At 48.2% G+C, this 19,287-nt stretch overlaps 2 protein-coding genes across 2 annotated transcripts in view; one reads left to right on the top strand and one right to left on the bottom strand.

Moving 5' to 3' along the window:
- The window catches only part of LOC123344860 (butyrophilin subfamily 1 member A1-like), a 37,597-nt gene extending 23,405 nt beyond the window's left edge, over nt 1–14,192 (bottom strand). The window contains exon 1 of the mRNA XM_044981356.1: nt 13,936–14,192. The gene's annotated coding sequence lies outside the window, so the exon portion shown is untranslated. The remainder of the gene's footprint in view (nt 1–13,935) is intronic.
- LOC123346647 (butyrophilin subfamily 3 member A2-like) overlaps nt 1–19,287 on the top strand; it is a 122,869-nt gene that overhangs the window by 75,049 nt on the left and 28,533 nt on the right. The window lies entirely within an intron of this gene.

Consider the following 19,287-nt stretch of genomic DNA (forward strand, 5'->3'; position numbering starts at 1 on the left):
TTAACTCTGTTGCTTGGTTCAGTTGCTTGGATTACAGGTTCCTAACCTTTCTACTCTTGACTGAATAAAAAGAAAACAAAAAACTTTTCATTTGCAAATGTGTTTTGCTGGTTGTTCCCTGACAGAGAACCAGAAAAACTGGTTTGTCCTGTTTCTAGCAATTTGCTAATGCTCTCTCAGTGGGGGGTCCTTCCTAACAAGCCTTGTTAGAAAAACTTAACACCTCTTCCCTAGCTGTTTTTCCAAGCAGCCAGAAAGGAAAAAAAATCTCTTGCTTTGGTTTCTAAAAAAAATCTCCCCCTGCTTTCCTGCTGTAGAAGGAGAAAACAGCTCTCAATAGCTCTTAAAACATCCCACCACTGCCTACCAAGTCATAGGTTTATTCCCCACTTTGAACTTTAGCGTTCACAAGATGGGGACCTGCATGGACTCCTCTAAACTTAAATCCTAGTTTAGATCTGGTAAAGCTGCCACCAGCTAGAAGTTCCAGTGTCTAGCACACTTCCGGTTCCCCCAAACTTTCCCTGGGAAACACAGATTCAAACTCCTTGAATCTCAACACAAAGGGAAATAAACCATTCCCCCGCACCACCTTCTTCCCCCTCCCTTCCCCTGGTCCTTGGGAGAGATACCTGGATTCAAATTCCTTGAATCAAACAAAGAGGGATTCCCTATCCCCCTTCCCTTCCCCTGAAAATCCAAACAAGGGAAGAAATCAATCAAGTTCTAAAAAGAAAAGGATTTTATTAAAAGAAAAAAAAAGAAAGTACACTATCTCTGTAACACCAGGATGGAAAAAATTACAGGGTCTAACTTATAAAACTGGAGAGACTTCCCCCCACCCTCCTTTCTCAGAATAATCAAACTAACATCAAACAGAAAAAGAATTTTCTCCAGCAAACACACAATTGCAAATGCAGAAATTAATTATAAGACTAATCTGCCTTTCTAATACTCACTATACTGAATAGTAGAAAATACTTCAGGCAAACTTGGAGAGCTTGGAAATACGTCTGGTCTCTCTTAGATCCAAAAAGAGAACAAAAATCCAAACAAAGAACACAGACAAAGACTTCCCTCCACAGAGATTTGAACTTATCTTGTCCCTTGATTAGTCCTCTGTTCAGGTGTTCATCAGGTTACTGCTTGTTAACCCTTTACAGGTAAAAGAGACCTTAACCCTTAACTATCTGTTTATGACACCGCCTAATCTGCGCCTGCAACTGTGAGGGGGGTGCCAGGGTAGGTCGGGAGACAGTCGCAGCTGTGTGATGGGAAAAAGGGAGTGAATTCCTTACAAAGATAAATTTTTGCGAACAATGAACATAGTCTAGTCTGTCTCTGTGAACAAGACCATGCACAGCACCTATCTCATGCGCACTCAGGACAGGTTCGAATTTTCGGCCTTCGTATTCATTGCCTGGGGTCTTGCACTGGAGATCAGACAAGCGGGGCAGGACAGCAGAATTCGTGGAGCAGGCAGACATGGTAAGCCATAGACTCTTGGCTGCTTAAAACTTACCCTCCTTTCAAGCTCAAATCAACGCTCCTAGCGTTTGCAAGTTCCTGCTGACGGCAATCCGGAAGGCATGAACTCTTCCCCTGTTCCACCCCCTCGCAGCTGTCCCCGGGAAAGATCCCTGTATGCTGCCCCTCTCCCGCCTCCACCACGTGGCTGTAAACCGCCGGTTATTGTTATGTAAAGGAACAGGCAATCAGTCCCAATACTAACATTCCCCTAATTCAAAGCAGGTCACCATGAGCGACATCACCCTGCTGAGGATCAGTGAGTCAGATAAAGACCGCATGCTGCGTGAAAGCCAGCAAAAAACAGGGCCCTATGCTGCCATGCTCTGCGAGGCAATGATACCCGAGTACCTGAGGAGAGCCTGGTGTGGAAAAGTGTGCTACCACGGAGGACACAATAAGGCCGCTCTCCCCAGGAACCTCGTGCGGAGGCTTTTCGATTACCTCCAGGAGACCTTCGTGGAGATCTCCGAAGAGGATTTCTGTTCTATCCCTGTTCATATTGACCTTCTTTTCATATAGTTAATATTCCTGTTCTGTTAAAAATAAATGTTTTCATGTTTAAAGCACTTACCGACTGATCCTTCCCCTAATTCAGGCTCCGGGATAACGGCTGGGGAGGGTTGGTAGGGGATCTCTGTGAGGGTGATGAAGAGATCCTGGCTGTCGGGGAAATCAGCGTTGTAAGCGCTGTCGACTGCCTCGTCTTCCTCATCTCCTTCCTCATCTTCCCCATCCACGAACATCTCCGAGGAACCGTCCGTTGACACTATCCCATCGTCAGAGTCCACGGCCAGTGGTGGGGTAGTGGTGGTGGCCGCACCTAGAATGGAATGCAGTGCCTCGTAGAAGCGGCATGTCTGGGGCTGGGATCCGGAGCGTCCGTTTGCTGCTTGGATTTTCTGGTAGCCTTGTCTCAGGTCCTTGATTTTCATGCGGCACTGCGTTTATCCTGGCTGTATCCTCTGTCTGTCATGGCTTTGGAGATCTTCTCGTAGATCTTTGCATTCCGTTTTTTGGAGCGCAGCTCTGAAAGCACAGACTCATCGCCCCACACAGCGATCAGATCCAAGACTTCCTGGGGGGAAGTCTTGCCATGCTGGGGCCCTCTTTCTATTCTGAGATTGCATGGACACCTCTGCTGGAGAGCTCTGCATTGTTGCCAGTGCTGCTGAGCTCGCCACGATGTCCAAACAGGAAATGAGATTCAAACTGGCCAGACAGGAAAAGGAATTCAAATTTTCGCAGGGCTTTTCCTGTGTGGCTTGTCAGAGCATCCGAGCTCGGACTGCTGTCCAGAGTGTCAACAGAGTGGTGCACTGTAGGATAGCTCCCAGAGCTATTAGCGTCGAATTCCATCCACACCTACCCTAATTCGACATGGCCATGTCGAATTTAGCACTACTCCCCTCGTCAGAGAGGAGTATAGAAATCAAACTAAAGAGACCTTTAGGTCGAACTAAATAGCTTCGTTGTGTGGACGGGTGCAGGGTTAATTCGATTTAATGCTGCTAAATTCAACATAACCTCCTAGTGTAGACCAGGCCAGAGAAAGGAACCAGCCGATTCATCCCAGGTCCCAGGCTTACTCCCCAGAGTTCTACAATCTTGTCCTGGCCAGAAGCCTGACCATTGTACGTTTATTACCCAGTCCACCCCCCTTCAATATGAAGAGGACACGCATCAGCTTTTGTAAACGGAGCTGAGATTTCCCAGGAACGTCTGTCAAAACAAACCGTTTTTGGTAAAATATAAAATAGATTTATTATCTACAGAAAGATTGATTATAAGTGATTATAAGTGCTAGGCATAAAAGGTCAGAGATTTTTACCAAAGAAAATAAAAGGTAAATGTACAATCTAAATCCTGCACCCCACACTTTCCAAGATTGCAGCTGAGTTTTCTCTAGCAGCAGCAGAATTGGCTGCTTTAAAAATGCTATATTTACAATACCCCCACCACCACCACCACCACTACCGCCGCAGAGATTGTACCCTGGACCTGTAGCCCCACAAGTACTAACCCCCAAAGGAACTACCTCATTGGCTACTTGGGAGTAAGTGGAACCAGCCACTAGGGGGCACTGCACTCCCACAGCCTACCCAATGGTTACACCCGTAGATGAGTGAATCTGACTCCCCCTACCACCCTTTCATTAAAAATACATCCAGGATCAACTCCCTCCCCCACGCCGGCACAGAAGATGGGCTGGTTCCCACTGAATCCCTCTCACATATCATGCAGTCCCCCTGCATATCTGGGTTGGTGGCACCCATCGCAGATATGCAGATACCCAGCACCCATCGCCACAGGTTCTTTTATGCACAATGTAGGCTCCAGCAATAAAACCCAGACACCTAATTCGAGCTCTCAGGCATCTCTCTTGCCTCTCTGCACTAAGCCTTCAGCCACTTGGAATTGCTCACTGCCTTCCCGAATGGGTTTCTAGTTGATATTCTGAGCGTATCACTGGTAATACCTTTGTCTGATCTTTTGAAGACATTTTGCTGCAGTAACTGGAACTTGGGAGGCTTTTTTTTTTTTTTTAAGTTTTTTTGTTTTGTTTGTTTTTTGACTGAATGGCGCACTGGAGAGAGGTGATGGATTGATGGCTCTGGTACCTAGAGTCACCTCGGTTCCTGTAGAACAGGAGAGCAGCAGGGCCAGCCGCCCCCCCCCCCCCCCGCCCACCATGATTCCCCAATGATGGGCTTCTGTAGATAAATCTCTGATAATTTTCATATGACTTTACATTGTGCCTCTTCATATAACCTTGTAGTGGGTCTACCCACGTGTGACCTCTGTTTTCATTAAATTTTGTATCAAAGCCTCATGTAGAAACCTTGTATTGATGATCCTTGGTACATGGAAACTTTGTATCAGAGCCTCATGTAGAAACTTTGCACTGCCCTTGTTATAATGTTATAGGCCCTAAGGATAGAATAAGCTAGAAGAAAAATGTCTCTTTGCTAAGAATAGACTAAGATTTCCCCCCACCTCTTAATCAATTGTCCTGTTGAATGAATGAGGTGTGAATGAGGAAGGCATGGAAGGCAGCACCTCCAGACAGCTGCAACAGTTGGAGAGGGGATGGAAGCCAGACCCAAGGACAATAAAACTTGTCAGGTGGGCTCACATACTTGTAAAATATCATCATTCTTGTGTTTTTATTTTAAGTACAAAATAAATATGTATAATGAAAAGTATGTAATTAGTAATTTGATATGTCACGGGGCACCTTTTTTTGTGTGTTCGCTCCCCCTGATGTTAGAACCTGGCTATGCCACTGGTGGCCACGAGGATTATGGCTACGGGAGTTTCTGTCCTCCCCTAGGAGGTAAAGAAAACCATTAAGGACCTTCCCTTCAAGGGTGAGACTCTCCTCAGAGAAAACTGACAAAAGGCTAAACAGCCTTAAAGACTCTAGAGCCACCCTCAGGTCACTGGGCCTCTACACTCCATCAGCTCAGAGGAGACACTTCTGCCTGCAGCCCCAGCAGCAGTTCGGTCAGCAGAGCCATCAGGATGGCTCCAGAAGGAAAAGTCATAGCAGCAGGAGGAGGCGCAGCAAACCTCTGGCCATGGCTCAGGTCACCCTAAGCCGTCTTTGGGGGCCAAACCGGCCTTGTGAAGGCAGTCGAGGACCGTGTCTCACACCACAGTCTGGATCCACCCCACCTTACCTTCTTGTCCCAACTATCCCCTTTCTACCATGCATGGTCCCATATCATCTCGGACCGTTGGGTATGCTGCACAGTAGAGAGGGGATGCTCCATCCAGTTCTGTGCCTTCCTGCCCTTCCACCCTCATTCCCTGTCCCTCTTCAGGGACCTTTCTCACAAGCAACTCCTTATCCAGGAGGTGCAGTCAGTCCTATCTCTAGGGGCAGTGGAGGAGGTCCCTCAGGAGCACAGGGATGATGGCTTTTATTCATGGCATTTCCTAATTCCAAAAGCCAAAGGCGACCTCACACCCGTCTTGGACCTGCAAGAACTCAGCAAGTTCCTGAAAAAACTCAAGTTCCACATAGTCTCTTTGACCTCCGTCATCCCCTTACTGGATCCAGCTGACTGGTGTGCTGCCCTCGACTTGAAGGTCGTGAACTTTCATATCACGATCATTCAACCCCACAGGAAGTCCTCAGGTTCACAATGGAAAACACCCACTACCAATATGCAGTCCTCCCGTTTGGCATGTCAGTGGCACCTCGGGTTTTCACCAAGTGCATGGCAGTCATCACTGCATTCCTGTGCAAACACCAGATACCTCAACGAGTGGCTGATCAAAGGCCGCTCCAGGACTCAAGTGGAAGCTCAAGTCAAATTCATCAGAGCCACCTTCAACAACCTGGGGCTCCTTATAAACAAGACAAAAATCCACTCTGTCCCCTGTCCAGAGGATAGAGTTTATAGGGGCAGTATTGGACTTGACCCAGGCCAGAGCATACCTGCCAGCAGTATGGTTTCAGGTCCTGACCGATATCATTCGAGACCTCAGACAGTTTCCCACCACCACGGTGAGAAATTGTCTGAAGCTCCTGGGACACATGGCTGCCTGTATTTATGTGGTGCAGTGTGCCAGGCTCAGGCTCAGACCTCTTCAGTTGTAGCTGGAGTCAGTGTATTGACCAGCCCAGGACAGCTTGGACAGAATTGTGATCCTGCCTTGCCCGGTTTTCGACTCTCTCCTGTGGTGGGTCACCTTCAGGGGGTTTGCTCAGGGGTCCCCGTCACTGCTCCACAGCCGTCTCTGTCACCTGTGATGGATGCACCAGACTTGGGATGGGGGGCTCATCTGGGAGACCTCAGGATTCAAGGTCTCTGGTCTCAGGCCGATCTGTCTCTCCACATCAATGTCAGAGAGCTGAGAGCGGTATAACTATCATGCCCATCCTTCCGGGCACACCTAATGGGTCATTGTGTATCAGTTATGATGGACAATACAGCAGCAATGTTCTATATCAACAAACTGAGGTAAACGCTCCTCTCCCCTGTGCCAAGGATACACCTACAATACACCTACAAGCTTCATACCTCCCTGGGGTACAGAATGAGCTGGTTGACCACCTCAGCAGGTTGTTCCATCGCCAAGAGTAGTCCCTTCACCCAGGCATCACAAATTCAATTTTCCAGGGATGGAGATATCCCCAGATAGACCTATTTGGTTTGCGAAACAATAGGAAGTGCCAGCAGTTCTGATCTTTCCAGAATCACATCCCAGCTCTGCCATGGACGCATTCTTTCTGCATTGGGGAGGTTCCCTCCTGTACACATTTCCGCCCACACCACTAGTTCACAAGGTACTCCTCAAAATCCGGAGGAAATGAGCTCAGGTCATATTGATAGCACCAGCCTGGGCCTGTTAGCACTGGTACATCTCTCTCCTAGACAATGTCAATGGAGGCACTGGTCACTTTTCCCAGAACTTCTCATGCAAGATCACAGTTGGCTTCAGCACATGAACCTCAAGTCCCTTCACCTCACAGCATGGAAGCTCCATGGTTGCAGGGCCGGTGCAACCACTAGGCAAACTAGGCAGCCGCCTAGGGGGCCAAGATTTGGGGGCACTGCTGCCAAACAAGACACTGGCTGCAGATCGCAGACTGGAGGGAGGGAGGACATATATGATAAGAACCACACGGCAAGTGAATTTCTTTCCTGCCATTTAGAAAGCCAGCGAAGGCCTTTGTTTGTAAATCAATACAGGTAGGTACATTTACACAGTAATAGCGCCTTTCTCTTGTAGATTGCACAGCAGCCAGAAGCAGACTGCAGCAGCTTGCAATGGGAAGTGTAAGACCCCTGCTGGGGCTGAGCTGTGCTGTCAATGCGGTTTAGCTGGGGCGGTTTGCATGGCGTGCTCAGAGAGTGGGCTGCAGGATTTCCAGGCAGAGGCTTTGCTGCTCCCTGGGGAGAGAAGGGAGGGACACTGCAGCTGGCAGCTCTGTGGGCTCTCGTGTGGGGGGCGGAAAAGCCACTTTAACCCACCTCCCTGCACCCCAGCTTTCTACCCTCCCAACCCTACTTTGGCTGAGGGCAGCGCACTGTCTGCCTCACAGACCTGCCTGTCCCACGCCCTTATGCCAGAGCGAGAGCCCAGAATTCAACTCCCCAGCCCGGGCACAGGACGGACTCGTGAAGGCAAAGCAGGCGACAGCTCCCATTGCCCTGTTGCCATTGCACTTGGCCCTCTGCTGCTTCATGCCAGGGACTGGAGAGGAGAGCGCCCATTTCACCTTGCGGCTCTTTGAAACCTACCCTGCCCACCACCCCCCGGCCAAACCCAGATTGCGCCTTCTCCCCCCTCCCTCCACACCCAAACCTGGTCTGCTTCCCTTCCCCTCCCCAGCCAAACCCGATCCTCCCAGTTACCAAACCAGTCTGCTCCCCTTGCCCTCCCCAGCTGAACCCAAACCCCAACTGACCGAACCCAGTCTGCTTCCCTTCCCTATCAAACCCAATCCCCTCTCTGACCGAACCCAGTCTGCTTCCCTTCCCCACTTAACCCAATCCCCAAGTCTGACAGAGTATCTGCCATTCTAATTTTATAAAAACAACAAGGAGTCCAGTGGCACCTTAAGACTAACAGATTTATTTGGGCATAAGCTTTTGTGGTTAAAAAAAATCCACTTCTTCAGATGCATGGAGCGAAAGTTACAGATGCAGGCATTATTATACTGGCACATGAAGAGAGAGGGGAGTTACCTCACAAGTGGAGAACCAGTGCTGACAGGGCCAATTCGATCAGGGTGGGTGTGGTCCATTCCCAATAACAGATGAGGAAGTGTCAATTCCAGGAGAGGCAAAGCTGCTTCTGTAATGAGCCGGCCACTCCTAGTCCCTATTCCAGCCCAAATTAATGGTGTAAAATTTGCAAATGAATTTTAGCTCTGCTGTTTCTCTTGGAAGTCTGTTTCTGAAGTTTTTTTGTTCAATTGCATTATTTGTTGAGGCAGAAATATATGTACATATATTTGTAACTGAAACCTTTTTGAACTTTGTACAAAAATTGGTGCTAATACTATTATTACTCCCCAACCATGATTTTAAAATAGTGTGGTACCACATCTCATATATATTTTTAAAAGGGTATAAAATTGACTTTTGTTGCAACAAAATAAAAAATAATAATAAAAAAAAGTCACGTGACACACAACATAGACACAGAAGACACACATGACATACAGGACAAACATACAATTAAAAACAAATGGCGCCAGAATTCTATTCATAACTATACAAAATAACACAACCAAAAATTAAAAAGTAAAAAGTTATTACCTTATTTAAAACTTGTAGCATAAATTTGATTAAAAAATATATTAATATTTGCCAAATGTATTGTATTAATTTGGTAACAGGGAATTTTGCATTACTTTATATTTAACATTATTTTAAAACTTTGCTATATGGAAATAAGAAAAGCCCATGTTTCAAATATTAATTAGTGGTTAGGATTAGAAGGAGAGAGTGCATTTCTGTTGCTTGGCAACCATATCTTCAAGAAAGTTAGGAAGAATTCCAGCTATTGCATTCCTGAAGGGTTAAAATAATTAATTTACTGAATTTAAAGTTTTTACCTTGTTTTCTTTTTGTTTCTTGTTTTATGTTTTTAATTGCCTTTTCTTTTGGAGGTTTCTGTAAAAACTATAACATTTAACTTTTAAAACAAAGAGAGAGCTGAAGTGAGCAGAGGCGGGGGGAAAGGGGGGTGAAGAGCAACCTAGGAAGGTAGCGAGACCTGAGCCAAGAGAGATTAACTCTATCAGGGTATTTGAAAGTACAGGCAGCAACAGCACGTTTAGCAAACTGGGAAAACATATAAAGGACAAAACTTAACTGGTATGTAAAAATATTTGAGAAGGAAGGTTCTATTTTTAGATATGAGCGCGGAGTGTGGTTCTGTGGGTCAAAGCAATTGGGAACCTGCACAGTTGGGAACTGCGCCCCTGGTTTTTATCCTGGCTCTGAGAGGAGAGTGGGGGTAGTTACCTGCTCTTGTAAAACCTGAATTTGTTCCCCCAGTGTCTGTTGCTTTTGTGTGCATGCCAAACGGATAGTGGGAGTGCCCTTTTTTTGCTGCAGTTAACTGTTTTTGGGCAACTCCATGTGTTAATGCATCAATTCTAGGTGTCAACCCACTTAATTTCAGTTTTTTACTTTGAAATTCTTTTTTATTCACTCCCCTGTGATCGAGTCGCAGCTCCTGTCTCCTAATGTGCTCTGTGACCTGTTCCATTTTTTCCTTCATTTGATTTACCAATTTAATGAGAGTATTGTTTGCTACTCTTTCCTTCTGTGCACTTACTTGTTCCGTTCTGACAGGCACCCGTCTAGGTTTAACTAGAACCCGGCTTTTATCATACGGTGGTGGTTGCAATGCAGTGGACCCTGTTTCATATTTTATTTTTACTAGGGCCACCGTTTTCCACTTCTGTCCCCATTCTTTAGGCACCGTAACAGCACCTGAAGTGCCTTGAACACTAGGGGACGGCACTTTTTGCTTATGCAGCTTTTCTACAGCTGTCTCCAATTTTTTATTTTCCTGCTTTACTTGCTCGAGCATATTACAAGTCTGGACTGCCTGTTGCCCTACTGAAAGAGCCTGGGCTTTCCAGTGCTTGACTGCCCGGGTTGCCTTTTCTACTTCTCCTGTTTTTTCTGTTACTTGTTTGGCCAGCATGCCAGCATGCTGTCTAAGCCATTTCACTGCCATAGACATGAGTTGCAAAATTCTTGCTTTTCTACTTTTATTACTATTTCTTAGAGCCTCGGTTTCTACCATGGCTCTACATATGCCAGTCCATGTTTCCCCACTCTCTTTTTCAAATTCATATGGACCCCCCTTACTGGCAATCCAGCGGGTCCAAGAGTTATCAGACTCTGTGGGGATCATAAGGGAGGGGATCAGGGGGTTCCCTAACTCGAGGTTTTCTGCCATGTTAGATTGCGATTCTTACAGCGGACAGCTTGCTTACTCACCAGATCAGCGGTCGGGGTCACCAGTGTTGTCAGAAGTGTTGTCAGATGCTACCGGTGTGGTGCTCTGCTTTCTCCTTGTTGATATCACTCGGCTGCGTGCATGTGTTCCCTCTGTGTGCTGCCCCAGCTCTGCAGATAGCTGACACAGCAGACCCGAAGAGAACCCCCAATGACCACAGAGTCTAGTAAGGTACGAAGGCACGTCGACCAGGTTTATTGCCGTATTGGACACAATAATAGTTCCCTGTAGGTTTCTTAGCCTAATTCAGGGCATACTACGAATATGCACCCACGGTCAATGGACTCGGCTCAGTCAGTGGCGGGACTTTCCACTGCCCCCTCGGCCGGACAAAGGCACCTCCCCAGGGATGCATTCTTATACACAGATACAAACAAGTTACACATCACTCCTGACGTATTGAGGTGCAACCCTTCTATGTAGCAAGGTACAACCCCTCTACGTAGTAAGGTGCCGCCTCTCACCTTGTACATATTGGTTTGAACAAAACAACTCTATCCATCATATTACCCTTTTGGCCTTGTCATTGGGATGGGTCGGCCTGTTCCTTGTTATCTGTGGAATGTTCCAGTATAGTGTGTTCTGGTACCATGTTTATACTTTAACTCTGCTAGGTGAATATATGTTTATGCAGCATCAGCCCTTTTCTTGCCAGCTTCTGTGAGCAGGGCCTGCCTCTGGCTCACAGCTTAACTTTGCTTTATGTTAGCAAAGTCTTGACCATTACTTTAGTTCAGGCCTCAGGCCTCAACTGGGCATTTATCTGGGCCTGTACTTACTACACCTGGGTTAGTGTTTTTGTTGTGTGGTTGCTGGTGAGTATTTGCTTCAGGTTGGGGGGGCTGTCTGTAAGCAAGGACAGGTCTGTCTCCCAAGATCTGTGAGAGTGAGGGGATCATCTTTCAGGATAGGTTGTAGATCTTTGATGATGCGCTGGAGAGGTTTTAGCTGAGGGCTGAAGGTAACGGCTAGTGGCATTCTGTTATTTTCTAAGTTGGGCCTATCTTGTAGTAGGTGACTTCTGGGTACTCTTCTGCCTCTGTCAAGCTGTTTTTTCACTTCAGCAGGTGGGTATTGTAGTTTTAAGAATGCTAGATAGAGATCTTGTAGGTGTTTGTCTCTGTCTGAGGGACTGGAGCAAATGTGGTTGTATCTTAGAGCTTGGCTGTAGACAATGGATCATGTGGTGTGTCCTGGATGGAAGCTGGAGGCATGTAGGTAAGTGTAGTGGTCAGTAGGTTTCCAGTATAGGGTGGTGTTTATGTAACCATCGCTTATCAGCACAGTAGCGTCAATGAAATGGATCGCTTGTGTGGATTGGTCTAGGCTGAGGTTGATGGTGGGATGGAAATTGTTGAAATCATGGTGGAGTTCCTCAAGGGCTTCTTTTCCATGGGTCCGGATGATGAAGATGTCATCAGTGTAGAGTAGGGGCATTAGGGGATGACAGCTAAGGAAGCGTTGTTCTAAGTCAGCCATAAAAATGTTGGCATACTATGGGCCACGCGTGTACCCATGGCAGTGCTGCTGACCTGAAGGTATATATTGTCCCCAAATGTGAAATAGTTGTGGGTGAGGACAAAGTCGCAAAGTTCAAAGTTTAGCATGTAACTAGTTCACAAAACTGGGGTGGGTGGGTGTTGGGGAAATTCGGGGGGGGGGGGGTAATAGGGAAATCACTGCCCGGGCCTCTCTGGACCTCTGAGAGGGCCTGGGCATTGGGGAGGAGCTGCTCCAGGCCAAAGACTATGAAGGAGGAGGTGGCATCGTGTGAGGTAGCCCCTCCCCAGGCCTGAGAAAAGAGAGGCATTGCCTGTAGCTGGATTGGAAGGAAAGCTATCCCCAACTCATGAAGAAAATTAATCCAAAAAATCCTCCCCTCTCGCTGACCCATACACACATAACTGAAAAAAAAAATCACAATAGGGTCAAAAAAGATAAGTAATTGACTTAAAATCAATATTTAAAAAAATACATTTTGAGTTCCTATTTTTTGCCCTTTGGTTTCTGAGTCCTCGGGTCACTCTGGTCATAATCGGAAACTTTCCCCTGCAACCGTAAAAGCTAGAAATTTATTTTTACTTTAAATGAAATCTGAGATTCTCACAAACTCATAACTACAGCATTAGGGCTTTCAGAAAATTACTGAATACTGCGAGACAAAATAAAAATCACAAAAAATTATGAGAGATGCCAACACTGCAGTTGGTCAAAAATGTTTAAACAAAAATGGCTTTGAGACTTTTTTTAATAAACTGATTTTTTCCTATTATTTTAATGCTTCTAAGTTTTCAATGAAATGATGCTACATTAAAAAAATTCAAATTGATTCAAAATGAGAAACCCTATTCAAATGGAATAAAAACATTCACCCATCTCTTACCCTGTCTCAAAGGAGAAAAGAAAGCAAAAATGAAAACTGAAAAAAAAGAAATAAAATCTATTTTTTTGTTCAATAATGTGATTAAAATTTGAAAAATTAGCAAATTGTTTCAAAAATATATATATTTTCCCAACAAAATGATGCTAAATGAAAAAATATTTCAAATTGATTCAAAATGAGAAACCCTAGTCAAATGGAATAAAAACATTTTATTCACCCATCCCTTATCCTGTCTAAAAGAAGAAATGGGTGAAAAAAGGAAAAACTAAAATCTAATATTTTGTGCAATAATATATGATTAAAATTTTTAAAATAAGCACAATTTTTAAACAAAACAAACACAGAATTTCCCAACAACACTGCCGTTTTCAAATAGCTGGACTCCTATAGGTTTCTTCACGATATTGCCCCTTGAATGGCTTTTCACACAGGAGGAGATACTCTGTTATACAATGTATAAATTTCCCTTTTTAGTATGCCCTGAAGTCCCCACTGAGTGACACTCTTGAACACAGGATCAACATTAGGCACATTCTTAATTCTCACTATGTTCAGAAGGAGAAAATGAGGCAGGTTTCTATTTCGATTGATTCTGAGCATAATTTTATTTTTTACAAAAACAAAACGATTCACCCCGCCCCCCAGTCAAGAGGCAGAAAACTGCAATGTCAGCACAGGGAGAAAATTAGACTGATGGCAGCTGGGTTTGGTACAGTAAATTTCCTGTATTCAAAACATAGAGAGTTACAAATCTTCCCAAGAACAGTGTTGGGCCCCCTGTTCTTGAATAAAATTCAGCAAAAGAAAGAAATGACTCATTCCACACTCTGTAAAAGTCTCACGTTACATTGCTATGAAAACAAACTGCAACGTATTTGACAGTAGTTGTACTGTAACGTTTCCATAATGAGAAAAACAAATGATCACAGGATTATTTACTCCTTGTGTTTTGAATAATCTGTCCCCGCAATAAGAATCGGGCATTAGCCGTTACAAACAGCCCTTTTGAAGCAAAATTCACCCACCTGGTTGGGTCTTCTGAGAAATGTAAAATCTCCTGGGTGTGACCAGACTTCACCCTTTGGCTGGGACCGTTACATGGTCACTGACTAGTCCCGTTTCTCACGCATGTTGCTCAGCTAATTCTGGCGATCAAAGAGCTTCAGTTCTGTCGTGGCTTTTCCGTAGAACCGTGTTACAAGAAATGTGATTTTATGCCGAATTGAGAAACCTGCGCTCGGCTCGCAGCGTTCGCCTGGGGGAAGTGAAAGTAACACTGTCACTTGCCTTGCCGCAAACCCTGTCACGTGGGGAGGGTCGAGTCTTCTCTTAAAGAAACAGCCCCGGTCCTGCTGCACCGCGAGTGTGTGGGAAACAGGAACTTTATGTTAATAAAAAGGGCTTTGGTGATGAGCCTGGAGCCGGGTTTTGCGCATGGCCGCTAGCTCGGCACCACCTCCTGCATCCCCAGCCGTGCTCGCTGGCTCCGGGTCTGCAGGCAGCGTTGGCTGGTTGCTGGGCTCCCCGGGGGTGAGGAGGAGGTGCCCGCCCACAGCTCGGCTCTCGGAGCCGGGGTGGGCTCTGCCGGGAGGGGGAGGGGCGGCAGCGCAGCCCCCCCCCCCCTCCAGTGCAGCGGGGGACTGAGGAGCAGCAGCCCCGTGCAGAGCAAGGCTGCCACGCGGCAGGGAAGGGGGCTCTGAAGCCCAGCTGGTGCCCGTGGAGAAGGAAGGAAAAGGGGAGGGGGGGTGTTTTTTTCTCCTGGTCTCTCTTCAGCGGAGGGGGCTGAGGGAGCAGCAGGATCAGGAGGCAAAGGAGCGACTTTGGGTTATTGCCCCCCTCACACTTCCCCCGCCCCCAGTGCTGCGCCCAGGGCTGTGAAACGGTGCTTAGTGCAGCTTGTGAAGGAAGGGGGGGGGGTAAAGGTGCTTTAAGGTGCCAGTTGTGTCTCCTCAGTCTCACTGCTGGGGACTGGGGGCAGAGGGGTGGGGGGAGGGTAGCAGATGCCAATTTGAGGTGAATAGTCCCTTGGCCAGATTCTACTGGGTTTATGGTGCTTTGTGCCATGGGCTGGAGCAAAGTGGCTAGTGGATAACCAGGAATCTGGTTAATAATTATTCTCTAAATTCAGCTTTCTTCTCTCTCTCTCTCTCGCTCTGAATTATCACTAATTCAAAATAGTAGCGTGCAAGATGACTGGATAATGGTAATAGTAGAATCTCTTGTTATACCACTGTAAAGCCTACTACCTGATTAGCAATTGGATATGTCGGGTGGCACCTTTTTTTATGTGTTTGCTCCCCCTGATGTTAGAACCTGGCTACACCACTGGGGAGGGGAGCTTCCTAGACCTGAGCAGCTGGGGCTTGGGTGAATTTTGTGACATCCTACCCCCCCCACCCAGCCACCCTGCCCCCTGCAGTCCCCACTCCTGCACCACGCTGGGCAAGGGGCAGCCCCATCCCCCGTGAGGCTATGGTGTGGGGCAGCAGCAGGGGAGGCCACACATGATGGCAATCCCCGCTCCCCCCTGGTACCCACTATAGGGGAGGTGAGTGGGCTTTCTGGACCTGAGAGGGGCCCTAGGAACATGTGCAGTGACTAGCAGGAGGAGAGGAGGGGTCCATCCCCTGGAGCTTGCTGCTGCCAGTGGGGGAGGGGGTGGGGGGGAGTCCTCTCTGGCCCTAGCCCTGGGGCAGCCTGTCTGCACCCAAGTTCCTTATCCCCAGCCCTACCCCATCCCAGAGCCTGTGCCCCCAGCACCCCAACCCTGAGCCCCAGCCCTGAGCACCCTCCTGCACTGTGAACCCCTCATCCCCAGCCCCACCTCAGAATCCTCACCTGAGGGGAAAAACACGCAACTTAAATTTGGTGGTCAGTTTAGAGTATCATGGAATATCAGGGTTGGAAGGGGCCTCAGGAGGTCATCTAGTCCAACCTCATGCTCAAAGCAGGACCAATTCCCAACTAAATCATCCCAGCCAGGGCTTTGTCAAGCCTGATCTTAAAAACCTCAGAGGAAGGAAATTCCACCTCCTCCCTAGGTAACCCATTCCAGTGCTTCACCACCCTCCTAGGGAAAAAGTTTTTCCTAATATCCAACCTAAACTTCCCCCACTGCAACTTGAGACCATCGCTCCTTGTTCTGTCCTCTGCTACCACTGAGAACAGTCTAGATCCATCCTCTTTGTAACCCCCTATCAGGTAGTTGAAAGCAGCTATCAAATCCACCCTCATTCTTCTCTTCTGCAGTCTAAACAATCCCAGTTCCCTCAGCCTCTCCTCATAAGTCATGTGCTCCCAGGGGCGGCTCTACGAATTTGGCCGCCCCAAGCAGTCATGCGCGGAAGGTGCACCGGAACCCCGGGAGCAGTGGACCTCCCGCGGGCATGACTGCGGAGGGTCCGCTGGTCGCGCGGCTCGGCTGGACCTCCCGCAGCTGCGGAGGGTTCGCTGGTCCTCTCCCCATTTCCCCAGCCAGCTCCAAACTGACACTCCCTCCCTTTGTGTCTCTTCCGGACAAGGAGGTCACCTGATCTCTTTGTCCTCAACACCTTCAGTTGGCACCTTGCAGGGGAAGCTGAGGCACCCACACAGTATTCAGAGAAAACATTAAGAACATTCCCACAAAATATAATACTGTATATTGAAGCAGGCAAGTGCTGCTTCTGACTCTCCACTTTTAATTGACCCTCGTAAGCTTGTGGCGCCGATGTGTTATAGATTCATTTTTTCCCCAGCAACAAATTCTTGATTTGTAGGACCACTAATAATCAACAATGGATTTTTCTGATAGTGACATTGTGCAATAAAGAGAAATTTAAATGCTTACGGCTTCCAGTCCATGTTTACACTATTTAATAAAATATATATATCGGCTTACAGGGCGGGAGTGGCGGGGGGAGGCATCACCATTTTGGGCACCACCAAAAATTATACAAACCTGCCTCCTATGGTGGTGTCAGGGGCTGGTGCCCGCTCCAGGCAGGGCCTGGGGAGAAATCCAGCTCCAGATATTGGTGGAGCACAGCCCCCAGCCCTGAATATTCCTGGCGCTGGGGCACCTGGAGGAGTGTCTGTCTCTGCTTTGCAACTCACAACCAGGAACCCACCACCTGGCGTCCGGGGCCTTCAGTCGTGGCTGCTGTCAGTGCCTGGTAGTAGTGGCGGTGGTTGAGAGCCTCAGGCCCTTTGAAATCGCCCCAGCAGGCTCGAGGGCTTCTAGGCGCGTGTGCTGGATGGGTGCAGTGGCACATTAGGGAAAGGTGAAACACTGGACCTTGGCAGGAGCTGCACTGGCCAGGGGTGGGGAGAAGCAGCCCCAGACCGTGGTAGCTGGGTGGGGGGTTGGGCAGGGTGGATAGGAGAAGTCCTGGACTCCATTAGGAACCATGCAGCGTGGGGTGGGGGGCAAGAAGACGTGGGGCTGAAGCCCCAACCCCCTCTGTGCAGAGCTGGCCTGAGTCCCTCTCTCTCCTGTGCCCCCTGTGCGGAGCTGGCTCTAACTCTCAGGCTATGGAGAAATTCAGCCCAAATCTACTCACCTTGGTATCTCCATTTCTCCTCTTGCCACAGAGCCATGAAGGGATTCAGCTTAGGAGGCAGGGTCAGCATTAGCCATATTTGGCAGGTGGGATCCAGGGCACGCAGAAGTGAAGTGACTTTCCCAACGCTAAGCAGGGAGTCAGTGGCAGAGCAGAGAACCAAACCCAGCACACCTGAGCCCCAGGTTTGGGTCTTAACATCTGGGATGGGGAAACTGAGCCAAACACACAGACCTCACCCTTAATGCAGGAGGGGGCAGAAAGGAGTTGGCAGTGGGCAGGAGGCGCTCGGGGGAGGAAGAGGTGGAGTGGGGCGAAGTGGGGGCACCCACCGGCAAAACCAAAATTCAGTACCTATGGTGCGTGGGGTGATATCAGCGGTGGTGGCGAAGGCAGCTGGGTGGGCATGTGGAAGCCCTGGCCATCCCGGAAGAGCGCGCCCAGCAGCGGAGCCGGCAGCTCGCTGGGCACAATGTCAGGCGCATGGAGTCCACACGGCCGCAGCTTGTGCATGTGAGCACCAGTGTGGGCCCATTGACTGTTCTGCCCTACGGCCTGGAATTGCTGTTGTTGGGCCTGGGGGGACTGTGCTCATGTCCTGCTTGGGGCCCACAGCCCAGCTCTGTGCGTTCCCATAGCTTGTCCTCGGTGTCCATTCCCCTTTCTGTTCACTGCTGGTTTAGATCAAACGATGACACTCATTTAGGGGATTCCCTTGGGTAACAGAGATTTATGGTCTGAATTCTCACTGGCACGGTGCTTTAAAAATCTTAAGCAGGCCAGCCCCCCAAAATCATGAGGTTTAATAAGAACAATATAGTAAGTATTAGTATTATTTTATTTGCCTTTTGGTGTCTCAGAGCTTTAGACTGCACTGGGGTGAAATTTGTAAGTGTTTCTCTGCAACAAGGAGAACTAGATACTTCCTTTGTTTATGTAACCCTTCTGCCCCTCTGAGTTGGCAGCAACAAGGGCCGGGTTCAGTATCCAGGGGGTCCGTTTCAATAGCGCAATGCAAAACCGGCTTGAGCCCCCACCCAGTGACCTGGGACAATTACATACCACCCCCCAGGCGCCTCTAGGAGGCAATACTTCCCCACTCACAAGCACAGAGTCCGAGTGTAGCAAAATCCTTTTAATAAAGGAGGGAACAATGCGGCATCACGTTGGAGAGACACCACAAACAGGACTATGCACAAACCATAAGCAAAAACCCACCTCCAAGTACATTTGGCACTGTCCTTTCCCCCTTAGGGTCTTAAGTCCAATCACCCCAAAGTCCAACAACCCAAAAGTCTCTGTCTCTGGTCAGTGCCACCCCAGAGTTCAAAAGTTTATCTGCAGAGTTTCACACACCCCCCACCCCAGCCTGGGTGGAAATGGGGGGGGCACACACAGGGTGTTAAGGGACACCTTACATGGGCCAGGGCCCACTGCTCCGCCTCTCCGTGGAGTTTTGCAGCAGCCTTCACCACAACTGGCTCCACTCCACCAGCTGTGCCGCTCCTCCAGCCAACCTGTGAACCGCGGCAGCTGTCCCTGCAAACCACTCCACACTGCTCACTGTTCCATGGGCTGCTTCAACGTGCTGCAAACTGCTCCACTCTGCCAGCCACTTAGCGATAAAGCTTCAGGCTCCCCCACTAGTTAACACAGCACTCAATGATCTCAGCTCAGTACGCTTAGCTCTTTTAGTGATTTCAGCTCTTAGTGGTTTCAGCCTGTAGTAGGGGAGCCCTGGTGCTGGTGCACCATTGGCCCAACGTGAATTCGGGTCAGCAGTCTCTAGATGGACTCCTAAAGGATTCAAAATTAGCTCTGCTCTTCAACAGTGAG

This window comes from Mauremys mutica, chromosome 12, assembly GCF_020497125.1.
Source record: "Mauremys mutica isolate MM-2020 ecotype Southern chromosome 12, ASM2049712v1, whole genome shotgun sequence".
Classification (NCBI taxonomy): domain Eukaryota; kingdom Metazoa; phylum Chordata; order Testudines; family Geoemydidae; genus Mauremys; species Mauremys mutica.